Genomic DNA, 17500 nt, shown 5'->3' on the forward strand with positions numbered 1-17500 from the left:
TGTGAAGTAATAGCATAGAGGCTAATGCCATGACTTTCATTGTGTTTCAGTGTATCTTGAAGGATCATGCAAGTAATTGTTTCTTGTTGATGCTGTAAACAAAATGTCACTGTGCAAGTAATTGTTTCTTGTTGATGCTGTAAACAAAATGTCACTGTGCAAGTAATTGTTTCTTGTTGATGCTGTAAACAAAATGTCACTGTGCAAGTAATTGTTTCTTGTTGATGCTGTAAACAAAATGTCACTGTGCAAGTAATTGTTTCTTGTTGATGCCGTAAACAAAATGTCACTGTGCAAACCCCATGTTTGTTGTTGTACTGAACACACATTGAAAATAAACCCACTGAAATAATAATAATAACAATTAATCATTTCTAAGTCTTTGTTAGCCGTTTGTGAAGTTTTGTGCTCGTGCGCCACGTTCGCTAGCATCCTGTGCATCTCCTGGGGGCTAAGCCCCCCCCCCCCCCCCCCCCCTGTCCTTAAAAGCTAGTGACGCCCCTGACCTACAATATGATATATTATCACTTTTATGCAGAACTTTGTTGTAAAAATGTGCTTTTGCATCTGTTCCTGACACACGTGTTTGAGCCCAGCCCTTTTGAGACACTCGTGATTTGGGGCTATATAAGTAAACATGATTTAATCCTACCCCTTTTCATACCGGAGCGATTGTATCCCATTTCCTTGTTCTCTGTAACAAAACAGTGAACAAATAAATAATAAATAAATACTTCAATAACCAAATAAAATACTGGATTTATTTGGTTAATCCGTTCCATCATTTAATTCCACATACAGATATGCTAAAGGTTTTAAGTGTTGCACATGCATACAAATGTTTTAAATGACATTATCTTCTAAGGTTATATTTCTCCCCTTTAGTTGAGAAGAATTGTTGTACATTCTTGGCTAGCAGGTTATAGTTTCACATAATTTTAAACATGTTTGCAAATGCACCAAATCGTTGAATTTCAATATTTGTGATTTAATAAATAAAGTGTTTGTATGTCGTCGGCGGTCACTCGAAACGAGTATGACTGTCCTCCGTAGGGTCGTAGGGTGGATTCCCTATATGGAGGACGCCTGTGCGTGGAATCTTTTAATGTGGGGAGACTGGTGCACGGTCAGCCACCACACAGTCCTTGGCATTGAGCGGGCCAGGGTCCAGTGGCATGGAGACCAAGACGACTGGGGACCCGTCTTTGCTGCAGCCTTCATCCGCCTTCCCAGCCGTTGTGGTGCATTCCGCTGCCGCCATCTTCCGCCTGGTCCACCGTTGAGGCGGTTTTCACTATTCGCCCATAGCTGGGGTTATTTACCCATAGCTGGGACAGGGGTTGACTGGGCACCAGGGCATGTCCACACACCGGTGGGCCTGCATGCCCCGTCTCTGGGGCCCCCTGCTGCTCCGAGATCCCGTACAACTTAGCCTGGAACCGCGAGGTTCCAGTTACCGTGTGTGGCCACGAGGAGGCATGTACGAGTCTTGACAATGGAGAGGCTATGTACCGGCTGAGGAGGCTTATGCACTCGGCTCCTCTTTTCGCCCTCTGAGACAGAGGGCTAGCCGGCGGCACTAGCTGAAAGCAATGAGTATCAGGCAGAAGCAGCATGCAGCATAGCAAGCAAAAGCGGCATGCAGCATGCACTAACTACAGGTACTACTACTCCAAGGCTACTGCACTAGACGCATCACATCGCCCTGTGCGATGTTTTCTGCACACACTGTTTGTATGTGCTCTATATCCAACATTATGTATTATTATAACTCATCTTCTTTGTAAAACCGTTGCGCACATTTGTAGTTATTTCCCCATATTTCTACACAATAACTCAGATATGTAACACTAGTGAGCAGTAGAGAATATTGAGTAATTTTTGGTCCAGAACATATTTTGCTTTATTCATTATTGACGTGTTTCTTGCTACTTTATGTTGTATATTTTTTTACATGAGATTTCCAGTTCATTTTATTATCTATTATTACAAACAAAAATGTGTTTTCTTTTACCCTTTCAATGTCTACTCCATGTATTTGTATATGACGTTCTCTTCTACTGTTACCAAATAGCATTATGTTAGTTTTACTGAGATTCAAAGATAGTCTGTTTTTGTCAAACCATCTTTTTAACTTGTTTATTTCTTCGGTTATTATTTGTATTATCTTCTGTGTGTTCTCTCCTGAACAAAACACAGTTGTATCATCTGCAAATAATACTAACTTTAAGTCATTTGTAACTTTACAAATGTCATTTATATAGAGATTGTAGATCCAATGTTGATGTGCTAAAAAAAATATTTCTAACTGTTTTAACTGTTATTTGTTGAAGCACATAATAAATATTAATAAAAAGTGTTGGGATGTATATTCTTGGTTGCCAAAAAGTGACACATCTTATCTGTGCACACATTACTAGAATAGAGATATATTAAAATATTTTAAATCACCAATATGTTGTTTGGGGTTGATTTGAGCTTTTTTTAAAGGATACTTTAACAAGTAAACAGTGCAATATATGTACTTCATCATCATATATGTAACTCTCTTGAATGAATACACCCAAAAACTTGACTAATGTTTATTATGTGCATGAACTAATATCAGAAGCTACATAAAATAATAACTAAGTCAAAGAATGGCTAAGTTAACAGGAATATATCTTACAACTTTTTACACTTTGTTTACTTGCCATCGGTCCTCCTTTCTTCTTCTACGGTGTGTTTACAGTACGGTAAAACTGCTTCCGGGCACATTTGTCATAAGCCCCGCCCCTCGCGCTGAAACACTGCCATTATTTTAATATCGTAAAAACATGAAGCGAAATCGGAAGAAAAAAAAAATATATATATATATATATATATATATTTAAAAAAAGAGAAGCGATTATAAAAACTTTTTAAACACACAAAAAAACAAAATGTAAAAATATGAATATTGGCAGCGAAAAACAAGTGTAAAAATATGTGAATATTGACAAAAAACATCCACCGAAAATATTGTTTCTTTTCAATGTTTGTATTCATTTGTTGCCAAAACTTATTACAACTGTTTCTAGTCCAAGTGTTGTCCTACATGGAGTTTATTAGTTAACAGAAGCCGTCTGAAAGCAGTACGAGCAAGCATTGGTGAACATTGCAAGGATGCAGACATCGGCGGGCGGAAATGCGAGTAAAAAAGACAATTTATTACTTACAAAAGGAGGTGTTGATCTTGAAAGGAAGAGCAAGAACGATCCGACCCTGAAGGAGAGACTCGGGTGGAACTAACTACAAGTAAATTAAACAAGGAACAGGTGTGCTAACAGGACATGCAACAGAAAGTAAAAGGCGCAGCAAAACACAGGGACCAAACAGGAAATACCGACAAAACAAGAGCACCGGGACCGGAAAAGGAAAAGCCAAAAAAAAAAAAAAAAACAGTCAGTCGACCTTCTGACAGAATCACTTTTTTAACACTCTCGTTCCTACCTAACCCCCTCCCCGCTTTCAATGTACGCCATTTTTAAGAGCTGTGATTGGTCCAAGCGGTAGAAAATGGATGGATGGATTTCCAGCAGTCGACAAGGCGAAATCAAATATGATTGGATTTTTTCGTTTCTGTCAACTTTTTTTCTCGTATTTATACTTTTACTAACGTTATCTTATTTTACCTGCTCCGATGCAGAAAATAGAAAAAGGTTGTTGTTTTTTGTTGTGGGTTTTTTTTTGTATTTTAAAAAAAGTCTGTTTCTTAGTATCTATATTATGATTTCCCTATCAAATGAATAAATAAATATTATAAAAAATAAGGACAACAATTATAAAATTTAAAATAAATACATACATATTATTTAAAAACATTTACAATTAATTACTTATTTCTATTCATTTTTTAAAAATGAATTAAAAAGTTTTATTAAAATCTACATATAACATTAAGGCTGTAATTATAGCCGGTGTGCTTATTTAGTTTAACTGTGTTCAAGTTTTAGTATGTCACCACCTCCAAATTATTTTTTAATTATTTTCTGATAAAATAAAAAATAAATAAATAAATACATAAATATTATTTCAACAATTTATAGATAAATAAACATTTGTATTCATTTTAAAAAATGAATAAAAACGTTTTATTAAAATCTACATACCAAATAACAATAAGGCTGTAATTATCGCCGGTGTGCTTATTTAGCTTAACTGTGTTCAAGTTTTAGTATGTCACCACCTCCAAATTATTTTCTAATAATTTTCTGATAAAATAAAAAAAATAACTACATAAATATTATTTAAAACATGTATAAATAAATAAATATTTGTATTCAATTTTAAAAATGAATAAAAACGTTTTATTAAAATCTACATACCAAATAACATTAAGGTTGTAATTATAGCCGGTGTGCTTATTTAGCTTAACTGTGTTCAAGTTGTAGTATGTCACCCCCTCCAAAGTATTTTCTAATTATTTTCTGATAAAATAAAAAAATAATAAATAAATACATAATTATTATTTAACAAATGTATAAATAAATACATATTTGTATTCATTTGTAAAAATGAATAAAAACGTTTTATTAAAATCTACATACCAAATAACATTAAGGCTGTAATTATAGCCGGTGTGCTTATTTAGCTTAACTGTGTTCAAGTTTTAGTATGTCACCACCTCCAAACTATTTTCTAATAATGTTCTGATAAAATAAAAAAATATATAAATAAATACATAAATATTATATAAAAAATGTATAAATAAATAAATATTTGTATTCTATTTTAAAAATGAATAAAAAAGTTGTATTAAAATCTACATACCAAAAAACAATAAGGCTGGAATTATAGCCGGTGTGCTTATTTAGCTTAACTGTGTTCAAGTTTTAGTATGTCACCCCCTCCAAATTATTTTCAAATTATTTTCTGATAAAATAAAAAAAATAAATACATAAATATTATTTTAAAAATGTATAAATAAATTAATATTTTCATTCATTTTTAAAAATGAATAAAAAAGTTGTATTAAAATCTACATACCAAAAAACAATAAGGCTGGAATTATAGCCGGTGTGCTTATTTAGCTTAATGTGTTCAAGTTTTAGTATGTCACCACCTCCAAATTATTTTCAAATTATTTTCTGATAAAATAAAAAAAATAAAAAATAAATACATAAATATTATTTAAAAAATGTATAAATAAATTAATATTTTCATTCATTTTTAAAAATGAATAAAAAAGTTGTATTAAAATCTACATACCAAATAACAATAAGGCTGGAATTATAGCCGGTGTGCTTATTTAGCTTAACTGTGTTCAAGTTTTAGTATGTCACCACCTCCAAATTATTTTCTAATTATTTTCTGATAAAATAAAAAATACATAAATAAATACATAAATATTATTTAAAAATGTTATAAATAAATACATAGTTTTATTCATTTTTAAAAATGAATAAAAAAGTTGTATTAAAATCTACATACCAAATAACATTAAGGTTGTAATTATAGCCGGTGTGCTTATTTATCTTAACTGTGTTCTAGTTTTAGTATGTCACCACCTCCAAATTATTTTCTAATTTTTTTCTGATTAAATAATTTTTTTTTTAAATAAATACATAAATATTATAAAAACATTTGATAAATAAATACATATTTGTATTAATTTTTAAAAATTAATAAAACATTTTTATTAAAATCTACATACCAAATAACATTAAGGCTGTAATTATAGCCGGTGTGCTTATTTAGCTTAACTGTGTTCAAGTTTTAGTATGTCACCACCTCCAAATTATTTTGTAATTATTTTCTGATAAAATTTAAAAAATAAAAAATAGATACATACATATTATTTAAAAAATGTATAAATAAATTAATATTTTTATTCATTTTTAAAAATGAATAAAAAAGTGTTATTAAAATCTACATACCAAATAACAATGAGGCTGTAATTATAGCCGGTGTGCTTATTTAGCTTAACTGTGTTCAAGTTTTAGTATGTCACCACCTCCAAATTATTTTGTAATTATTTTCTGATAAAATAAAAAAATAAATACATAAATATTATTTAAAAAATTTATAAATAAATTAATATTTTTATTCATTTTTAAAAATGAATAAAAAAGTGTTATTAAAATCTACATACCAAATAACAATAAGGCTGTAATTATAGCCGGTGTGCTTATTTAGCTTAACTGTGTTCAAGTTTTAGTATGTCACCACCTCCAAATTATTTTCTAATTATTTTCTGATAAAATACATAAATAAATAAATAAATAAATAAATAAATAAATATTATTTAAAAAATGTATAAATAAATTAATATTTTTATTCATTTTAAAAAATGAATAAAAATGTGTTATTAAAATCTACATACCAAAAAACAATAAGGCTGGAATTATCGCCGGTGTGCTTATTTAGCTTAACTGTGTTCAAGTTTTAGTATGTCACCACCTCCAAATTATTTTGTAATTATTTTCTGATAAAATACATAAATAAATAAATAAATAAATACATAAATATTATTTAAAAAATGTATAAATAAATTAATATTTTTATTCATTTTTAAAAATGAATAAAAAAGTGTTATTAAAATCTACATACCAAAAAACAATAAGGCTGGAATTATCGCCGGTGTGCTTATTTAGCTTAACTGTGTTCAAGTTTTAGTATGTCACCACCTCCAAATTATTTTGTAATTATTTTCTGATCAAATAAAAAAATAATAAATAAATACATAAATATTATTTGAAAAAATTATAAATAAATTAATATTTTTATTCATTTTTAAAAATGAAGAAAAAAGTGTTATTAAAATCTACATACCAAATAACATTAAGGTTGTAATTATAGCTGGTGTGCTTATTTAGCTTAACTGTGTTCAAGTTTTAGTATGTCACCACATCCAAATTATTTTATAATTATTTTCTGATAAAATAAAAAAATAACAAATAAAAACATAAATATTATTTTAAAAATGTATAAATAAATACATATTTGTATTCAATTTTAAAAATGAATAAAACAATGTTTATTAAAATCTACATACCAAATAACATTAAGGCTGTAATTATAGCCGGTGTGCTTATTTAGCTTAACTGTGTTCAAGTTTTAGTACGTCACCACCTCCAAATTATTTTCTAATTGTTTTCTGATCAAATAATTTTTTTTTTAAATAAATACATAAATATTATAAAAACATTTGATAAATAAATACATATTTGTATTAATTTTTAAAAATTAATAAAACATTTTTATTAAAATCTACATACCAAATAACAATAAGGCTGTAATTATAGCCGGTGTGCTTATTTAGCTTAACTGTGTTCAAGTTTTAGTATGTCACCACCTCCAAATTATTTTGTAATTATTTTCTGATAAAATAAAAAAATAATTACATAAATATTATTTAAAAAATGTATTCATTTTAAAAAATGAATAAAAAAGTTTTATTAAAATCTACATACCAAAAAACAATAAGGCTGGAATTATAGCCGGTGTGCTTATTTAGCTTAACTGTGTTCAAGTTTTAGTATGTCACCACCTCCAAATTATTTTCAAATTATTTTCTGATAAAATAAAAAAAAATAAAAAATAACAAATAAATACATAAATATTATTTAAAAAATGTATAAATAAATTAATATTTTTATTCATTTTTAAAAATGAATAAAAAAGTGTTATTAAAATATACATACCAAATAACAATAAGGATGTAATTATAGCCGGTGTTCAAGTTTTAGTATGTCACCACCTCCAAATTATTTTCTAATTGTTTTCTGATAACCCTGCCTCACACTGACGTGATTGTCGCAAAAAAAGCAGCTTTCACTGGAATGGTTGTAATTAAAATAATATTAGTTCATTATAACCCAACCAGAAGTTAACATGAAACATGCTTATTCAGCACTTTATAGTTGGGGGTGGGGGGGTCATGAATTACAACCCCACTAAGGCTTGAATAAACACAAATTATTGAGCTTCAGTGTCTGCAATAATCTCGTTCTTCACGGAATAGTGACCCCGGATGTCGCCTGTTCCTGAAGCCGGACGTGTCCCGCCGCAATGACCTTGCCAATAATGCAGCCACATTTGAATAAACACCCGTCTCCTTTTGCAAAAACAACAAAAAAAAACACGATGGGTCACGCTGCCACATGAATTTATGGAATATGACCATGCAGACTTTGCACCGTTGCATTGTGGGCATTTTTAGCTTTTGTCGGCTTCTATTATGATTCTCTGCATGGGCGGTGAAGTTGGCACGTTGCGTAATTCATAAATAAAAAGAGAATACGATGATTTGCAAAGCCTTTTCAACTTATATTCAATTAAATAGACTGCAAAGACAAGATATTTCATGTTCACACTGAGAAAAAAGTTGTCACAGGGGCATTTTTACCAGTGTGTTACATGGCCTTTCCTTTTAACAACACTCAGTAAAGGTTTGGGAACTGAAAAGACACATTTTTGAAGTGGAATTCTTTCCCATTCTTGCTTGATGTACAGCTTAAGTTGTTCAACAGTCTCCCTTCTCATATTTTAGCCTTCACACATTTTCAATGTCGGGACTACAGGCAGGCCAATCTAGTACCCGCACTCTTTTAATATGAAGCCACGTTGATGTAACACCTGGTTTGGCATTGTCTTGCTGAAATAAGCAGGGGCGTCCATTATAATGTCGCTCTAAAACCTGTATGTACCTTTCAGCATTAATGGTGCCTTCACAGATGTGTAAGTTACCCATGCCTTGGGCACTAATGCACCCCCATACCATCACACATGCTGACTTTTTCACTTTGCGCCTACAACAATCCGGATGGTTCTTTTCCTCTTTGTTTACGACGTCCACAGCTTCCAAAAACAATTTGAAATGTGGACTCGTCAGACCACAGAACGCTTTCCCACTTTGCATCAGTCCATCTTAGATGAGCTCGGGCCCAGCGAAGCCGGCGGCGTTTCTGGGTGTTGTTGATAAATGGCTTTGGCTTTGCATAGTAGAGTTTTAACTTGCACTGACAGATGTAGCGACTAGAGATGTCGATATTATCGGCTGATATATGCGTTAAAATGTAATATCGGAAATTATCGGTATCGGTTTTTTATTATCGGTATCGTTTTTTTTTGTTTTTTTTTGTTTTTTTTTAATTAAATCCACATAAAAAACACAAGATACACTTACAATTAGTGCACCAACCCAAAAAACCTCCCTCCCCCATTTACACTCATTCACACAAAAGGGTTGTTTCTTTCTGTTATTAATATTCTGCTTCCTACATTATATATCAATATATATCAATACAGTCTGCAAGGGATACAGTCCGTAAGCACACATGATTGTGCGTGCTGCTGCTCCACTAATAGTACTAACCTTTAACAGTTAATTTTACTCATTTTCATTCATTACTAGTTTCTATGTAACTGTTTTTATATTGTTGTACTTTCTTTTTTATTCAAGAAAATGTTTTTAATTTATTTATCTTATTTTACTAATTTTTTTAAAAAAGTACCTTATCTTCACCATACCTGGTATAATAATGTGTTAATTCCACGACTGCATATATCGGTTGATATCGGTATCGGTTGATATCGGTAACGGTAATTAAAGAGTTGGACAATATCGGAATATCGGATATCAGCAAAAAGCCATTATCGGACATCCCTAGTAGCGACCAACTGTAGTTACTGACAGTGGTTTTATGAAGTATTCCAGAGCCCATGTGGTGATATCCTTTAGACACTGATGTGGCTTTTTGATGCAGTACCGCCTGAGGGATCCAAGGTGCGTAATATCATGGCTTACCTGCAGTGATTTCTCCAGATTCTCTGAACCTTTTGATGATATCACGGAGCGTAGATGGTGAAATCCCTCAATTCCTTGCAGTAGCTGGTTGAGAAATGTCGTTCTTAAACAATCTGCTCGGGCATTTGTTGACAAAAAGTGGTGGTTTGTGAACGACTGAGCATTTCACGGAAGCTGCTTTTATACCCAATCATGGCACCCACCCGTTCCCAATTAGCCCGTCCACCTGTGGGATGTTCCGAATAAGTCTTTGACGAGCATTCCTCGACTTTCTCAGTCCTTTTTTGCCACTTGTGCCAGCTTTTTTTAAACATGTTGCAGGCATCAAATTCCAAATTAGCTAATATTTGCCAAAAATAACAAAGTTTTCCAGTGGGAACGTTAAATATCTTGTCTTTGCAGTCTATTCAATTGAATTTAAGTTGTGAAGGATTTGCAAATCATTGTATTCTGTTTAGACAACGTTCCGACTTCACTGGTTTTGAGGGTTTCTACCTTCCACATTCACCCATTCACACACACAGATGGCGAGAGCTGTCTGCCATCACGAGCAAAAGGGTCTTGCTCAAGGACACTGCGGACGTGACTAGGTTGGCAGAAGCCGGGGATCGAACCAGGAGCCCTCAGGTTGCTGGCTCTACCAACCGAGCTCGATTGCCCTTCATGGGCTGCCTGACTCACCGCGCCGATAAACAGCAGGGATAATACACTTTGTGTGTGTGTGTGTGTGTGTGTGTGTGTGTGTGTGTGTGTGTGTGTGTGTGTGTGTGTGTGTGTGTGTGTGTGTTCTTGTATTTCTACCCTTCTTGAGACATGAAGAAAGAAAAGTGATGACATAAATCATGGTCCCAATAACATTGCATCTAATAGAGAGCCAACTACTAGAGTCTGTGAACATTGCTCCAAAGTCAGGATTTTTTGTCGATTTAATGTGCATACGAAAGTAAAGATTGACAGGTGCATCTATCAAAATGAGGGTGGTCCCAAAAAGGAGGGATTTTTTTTTTTAAATGGACTGTGTGTCGCTTTTAAAAGTGCTCCCCCTTCTGGTCAATATATGAAATAACAAGTGTGTGTAAGAAATTGAAATGCGCCCCCTTTGGCCAAAATTAATAATAGTACAAAAAAAATGTGTATATAGAGACATACTGTAATAACTTGAAGTAAATAATGAAGATTAAAAAACAATTACAGACAAAAAATTAAAATTAAAATTAAAGCAATCTCACAATGTGTCGACTTTTTTCTAATAAAATTGGGAACAATTTCTCATATTCTTTCCGTTTTTGTAATATTGGAATATTTTCTCGTCAAATGATTACTATTTTATGTAAAATGATGACTTTTTAATGCAAAATGGTGACATTGGTCATATAAAATTCTGACTTTTATCACAATGTTGCCAATTTTTGTTGTTGTTCTTGTAAAATAGTGACATTTTTTGTAGTCAAATTCTGACTTTTGTCACAATTTTGCCAAGTAAAATTCAGATTATTATTATAATATTGCCAACATTTTTAAGTTTGCTTATAAAGTTGTGACTTTTGTCGAGTAAAATTACAAACGTACAAGTCTTTTCATAGAATTGCCAACATTTTAAGCTTTCCTTGTAAAATTGCGACTGTTATTGAGTCAATTTCCAACTTTTATTACAATATTGAACAAATGTTCAGTTTTTCTTGTGAAATTTGGACTTGCGTTGAGTAAAATGACGACTTTTATTATAATACTGCCAAAATTCCAAGTTTTTCTTGTAAAATTGTGACCTTTTTCATGTGAAATTCCAACTCATTTTTCACAACAAGCTTTTTTTATATTTGCATAGTATGTATATATTATTAATGTTGTAAATACACATCTTTATATATCTAGAAAGGCTGGTCCTAAAGAGGGAGGCATTTTTCTCAGGCCTCAAGAACGTAACACATACAAGAATGTGTGTGTGTGTGTGTGTGTGTGTGTGTTCTTGTATTTCTACCCTTCTTGAGACATGAAGAAGGAAAAGTATGACATAAATTATAGTCCCAATAACATTGCATCTAATAGAGAGCCCAATACTAGAGTCTGTGAACATTGCTCCAAAGTCAGGATTTTTTTGTCGATTTAATGTGCATACGAAAGTAAAGATTGACAGGTGCATCTATCAAAATGAGGGTGGTCCCAAAAAGGAGGGATTTTTCAAATGGACTGTGTGTCGCTTTTAAAAGTGCTCCTCTTTTGGTCAACATATGAAATAACAAGTGTGTGTAAGAAATTGAAATGCGCCCCCTTTGGCCAAAATTAATAATAGTACAAAACAAAATGTGTATAGAGACATACTGTAATAACTTGAAGTAAATAATGAAGATTAAAAAACAATTACAGACAAAAAATTAAAATTAAAATTAAAGCAATCTCACAATGTGTCGACTTTTTTCTAATAAAATTGGGAACAATTTCTCATATTATTTCCGTTTCTGTAATATTGGAATATTTTCTCGTCAAATGATTACTATTTTATGTAAAATGATGACTTTTTAATGCAAAATGGTGACATTGGTCATATAAAATTCTGACTTTTATCACAATGTTGCCAATTTTTGTTGTTGTTCTTGTAAAATAGTGACATTTTTTATAGTCAAATTCTGACCTTTGTCACAATTTTGCCAAGTAAAATTCAGATTATTATTATAATATTGCCAACATTTTTAAGTTTGCTTATAAAGTTGTGACTTTTGTCGAGTAAAATTACAAACGTACAAATCTTTTCATAGAATTGCCAACATTTTAAACTTTTTTTGTAAAATTGCGACTGTTATTGAGTCAATTTCCAACTTTTATCACAATATTGAACAAATGTTCAGTTTTTCTTGTGAAATTTTGACTTGCGTTGAGTAAAACGACGACTTTTATTGCCAAAATTCTAAGTTTTTCTTGTGAAATTGTGACCTTTTTCATGTGAAATTCCAACTCATTTTTCACAACAAGCTTTTTTTATATTTGCATAGTATGTATATATTATTAATGTTGTAAATACACATCTTTATATATCTAGAAAGGCTGGTCCTAAAGAGGGAGGCATTTTTCTCAGGTCTCAAGAAGGTGACACATACATGAATGTGTGTGTGTGTGTGTGTGTGTGTGTGTGTGTTCTTGTATTTCTACCCTTCTTGAGACATGAAGAAGGAAAAGTATCTTCCATATGAGGAGGTGTGAACAAGTGATGACATACATCATGGTCCCAATAACATTGCATCTAATAGACAATGTCTCATTTGCACCCCTAGTGGTCAAAATGAGGGTGGTCCCAAAAAGGAGGGATTTTTTTCAAATGGACTGTGTGTCGCTTTTAAAAGTGCTCCCCCTCTGGTCAACATATGAAATAACAAGTATGTGTAAGAATTTGAAGTGCTCAACCTCTGGCCAACATATGAAATAACAAGTGTGTGTAAGAAATTTATATGTGCCACCTTTGGCCAAAATTAATAACAATTAAAAAAAATGTATATAGGGACATACTGTAATAACTTGAAGTAAATAATGAAGATTAAAAACTAAATACAAACAAAACATTTTAAAAAATAACTAAAAGTAGTCTTTTTCTCACAATGTGTCGACTTTTTTCTTATAAAATTGGGTACAATTTCTCATATTATTTCCGTTTCTGTAATATTGGAATATTTTCTCGTCAAATGATTACTATTTTTTGTAAAATGATGACTTTTTAATGCAAAATGGTGACATTGGTCATATAAAATTCTGACTTTTATCATAATATTCCAATTTTTTTCCATTTTTCTTGTAAGATTTTGACTTGCGCCGAGTAAAACGACGACTTTTATTATAATACCGCCAACATTCTAAGTTTTTCTTGTGAAATTGTGACCTTTTCCTTGTGAAATTCCAACTCATTTTTCACAAGCTTTATTATATTTGCATAGTATGTATTAATGTTGTAAATACACTTCTTTATATATCAGGTCTCAAGAAGGTAACACATACACGAGTGTGTGTGTGTGTGTGTGTGTGTGTGTGTGTGTGTGTGTGTGTGTGTGTGTGTGTGTGTGTGTGTGTGTGTGTGTGTGTGTGTGTGTGTGTGTGTGTGTGTGTGTGTGTGTGTGTGTGTGTGTGTGTGTGTGTGTGTGTACAAGTGTAAAGCAGCAAATGTGAACAGTGCGTCTGACAGCAGCACTCGTGCATCACACCCTGGTCTCCTAGCAACAACAATGGAGAGGACACAAAACACCCAAGCAGCCGTCCTCGCTCTAAACAGTTTCCTAGAAAGAGGTTATTTCCAGCAAGAGACATCATCTGACAGCAGAGCCAGCAGGAATCATGCGCGGCATATTGTTTGTGTTGTTGAGTGACACACGTCAGCGGCAGCAAAGTGACAGCGACGACTCACAAGAAGCGGAGGAAAATGTCAAGACTCAGCACATTTCACCTTCCTGCTGCCATTCATGGAGGAATGGAAGAAGACTTGAAATAAATGGAGTTTTAACACAATATAGTTTTTCATTGGTAAAATCGGTTGGAAATTTTGATTAGTCACAAAAAAAAAATGGCATTAATAATTAGGGATGTCCGATAATGGCTTTTTGCCGATATCCGATATTCCGATATTGTCCAACTCTTTAATTACCGATACCGATATCAACCGATATATGCAGTCGTGGAATTAACACATTATTATGCCTAATTTGGACAACCAGGTATGGTGAAGATGAGGTACTTTTAAAAAAAAATAAATAAATAAGATAACTCAATTAAAAACATTTTCTTGAATAAAAAAGAAAGTAAAATAATATAAAAACAGTTACATAGAAACTAGTAATTAATGAAAATTAGTAAAATTAAGTGTTAAAGGTTAGTACTATTAGTGGAGCAGCAGCATGCACAATCATGTGTGCTTACGGACTGTATCCCTTGCAGACTGTATTGATATATATTGATATATAATGTAGGAACCAGAATATTGATAACAGAAAGAAACAACCCTTTTGTGTGAATGAGGAGGGAGGTTTTTTGGGTTAGTGCACTAATTGTAAGTGTATCTTGTGTTTTTTTATGTTGATTTACTAAAAAAAAACAAAAAAAAAAATAAAAAAAAACGATACCGATAATAAAAAAAACGATACCGGTTACGGACTGTATCCCTTGCAGACTGTATTGATATATATTGATATATAATGTAGGAACCAGAATATTGATAACAGAAAGAAATGGGGGGAGGGAGGTTTTTTGGGTTGGTGCACTAATTGTAAGTGTATCTTGTGTTTTTTATGTGGATTTAATTTAAAAAAAACAAAAAAAAACAAAAAAAACGATACAGATAATAAAAAAACCGATACCGATAATTTCCGATATTACATTTTAACTCATTTATCGGCCGATATCAACCGATATATGCAGTCGTGGAATTAACACATTATTATGCCTAATTTGGACAACCAGGTATGGTGAAGATAAGGTACTTTTTAAAAAAAATAATAAAATAAGATAACTCAATTAAAAACATTTTCTTGAATAAAAACGAAAGTAAAACAATATAAAAACAGTTACATAGAAACTAGTAATGAATGAAAATGAGTAAAATGAACTGTTAAAGGTTAGTACTATTAGTGGAGCAGCAGCACGCACAATCATGTGTGCTTACGGACTGTATCCCTTGCAGACTGTATTGATATATATTGATATATAATGTAGGAACCAGAATATTGATAACAGAAAGAAATGGGGGGAGGGAGGTTTTTTGGGTTGGTGCACTAATTGTAAGTGTATCTTGTGTTTTTATGTTGATTTAATAAAAAACAAACAAAAAAAAACAAAAAAAAAACGATACAGATAATAAAAAAAACGATACCGATCATTTCCGATATAACATTTTAACGCATTTATCGGCCGATATCAACCGATATATGCAGTCGTGGAATCAACACATTATTATGCCTAATTTGGACAACCAGGTATGGTGAAGATAAGATACTTTAAAAAAAATAAAAATAAATAAGATAACTCAATTAAAAACATTTTCTTGAATAAAAAAGAAAGTAAAACAATATAAAAACAGTTACATAGAAACTAGTAATGAATGAAAATGAGTAAAATTAACTGTTAAAGGTTAGTACTATTAGTGGAGCAGCAGCACGCACAATCATGTGTGCTTACGGACTGTATCCCTTGCAGACTGTATTGATATATATTGATATATAATGTAGGAACCAGAATATTAATAACAGAAAGAAATGGGGGGAGGGAGGTTTTTTGGGTTGGTGCACTAATTGTAAGTGTATCTTGTGTTTTTATGTTGATTTAATAAAAAAAAAACCAAAAAAAACAAAAAAAAACAACGATACAGATAATAAAAAAACCCATACCGATAATTTCCGATATTACATTTTAACGCATCCCTATTAATAATGTACACCAGTGATTGTCAAACTTCGGTGCATGTACCACTAGTGCTAGCCTGGGCATTTATTTAGAGAAAAAAATGTGGCAATAATAATTTATTAATTAATTTATAATTTATATATGGGCCTAATGTCTTTTTTTCCCCTTATAAAAGTATCTTTTATTAATTTTTTTTTCTAATTTTTTTTTTCTGGTTGTGTAGCATCTCGTTAGGCCATTTTAGCTGTTATGTTGCTGCACTATACTGCATGGTGACATTTTTAGGAGCAACCAACCTCTTTGGCTATCTTCTGACATCTTTAAAGGCCTACTGAAAGCCACTACTAGCGACCACGCAGTCTGATAGTTTATATATCAATGATGACATCTTAACATTGCAACACATGCCAATACGGCCGGGTTAACTTATAAAGTGACATTTTAAATTTCCCGCGAAACTTCCGCTTGAAAACGTCTATGTATGATGACGTATGCGCGTGACGTCAACGGTTGATACGGAAGTATTGGTACCCCATTGAATCCAATACAAAAAGCTCTGTTTTCATCTCATAATTCCACAGTATTCTGGACATCTGTGTTGGTGAATCTTTTGCAATTTGTTTAATGAACAATGAAGACTGCAAAGAAGAAAGCTGTAGGGGGGATCGGTGTATTAGCGGCGGGCTGCAGCAACACAACCAGGAGGACTTTGACTTGGATAGCAGACGCGCTACCGTGAGTACAGCTTTGGCTTCCAAAAATTTGATCGCTTGCCCATACGTGCGTGTCGCTATGTCCATGTCACGTACGTAACTTGGGGGAATATATGTTTCTTGCCGACTCTGATGGCGGCCGGGGTGTCGTCGAAAGCTACAACGTCCACCGTAACTAAGTTAGCTTCAATGGCGTCGTTAGCAACAGCATTGTTAAGCTTCGCCAAGCTGGAAATTATTAACCGTGTATTTACATGTCCACGGTTTAATAGTATTGTTGATCTTCTGTCTATCCTTCCAGTCAGGGGCTTATTTATTTTGTTTCTATCTGCATTTGAGCCCGATGCTATCACGTTAGCTCCGTAGCTAAAGAGCTTCGCCGATGTATTGTCGTGGAGATAAAAGTCACTGTGAATGTCCATTACGCGTTCTCGATTCTCATTTTCAAGAGGATATAGTATCCCAGGTGGTTTAAAATACAAATCCGTGATCCACAATAGAAAAAGGAGAGAGTGTGGAATCCAATGAGCCAGCTTGTACCTAAGTTACGGTCAGAGCGAAAAAAGATACGTCCTGCACTGCACTCTAGTCCTTCACTCTCACGTTCCTCATCCACGAATCTTTCATCCTGGCTCAAATTAATGGG

At 32.6% G+C, this 17500-nt stretch overlaps 2 protein-coding genes across 2 annotated transcripts in view; one reads left to right on the forward strand and one right to left on the reverse strand.

The window, feature by feature from the left end:
* The window catches only part of LOC133651774 (adhesion G protein-coupled receptor L1-like), a 309731-nt gene extending 306366 nt beyond the window's left edge, over positions 1 to 3365 (reverse strand). The window contains exon 1 of the mRNA XM_062049891.1: positions 3198 to 3365. The gene's annotated coding sequence lies outside the window, so the exon portion shown is untranslated. The remainder of the gene's footprint in view (positions 1 to 3197) is intronic.
* Positions 1 to 17500, forward strand: part of LOC133651771 (adhesion G protein-coupled receptor L1-like) — a 1026396-nt gene that overhangs the window by 409475 nt on the left and 599421 nt on the right. The gene's annotated exons all lie outside the window — the stretch shown is intronic.

This window comes from Entelurus aequoreus, linkage group LG06, assembly GCF_033978785.1.
Source record: "Entelurus aequoreus isolate RoL-2023_Sb linkage group LG06, RoL_Eaeq_v1.1, whole genome shotgun sequence".
Classification (NCBI taxonomy): Eukaryota; Metazoa; Chordata; class Actinopteri; order Syngnathiformes; family Syngnathidae; genus Entelurus; species Entelurus aequoreus.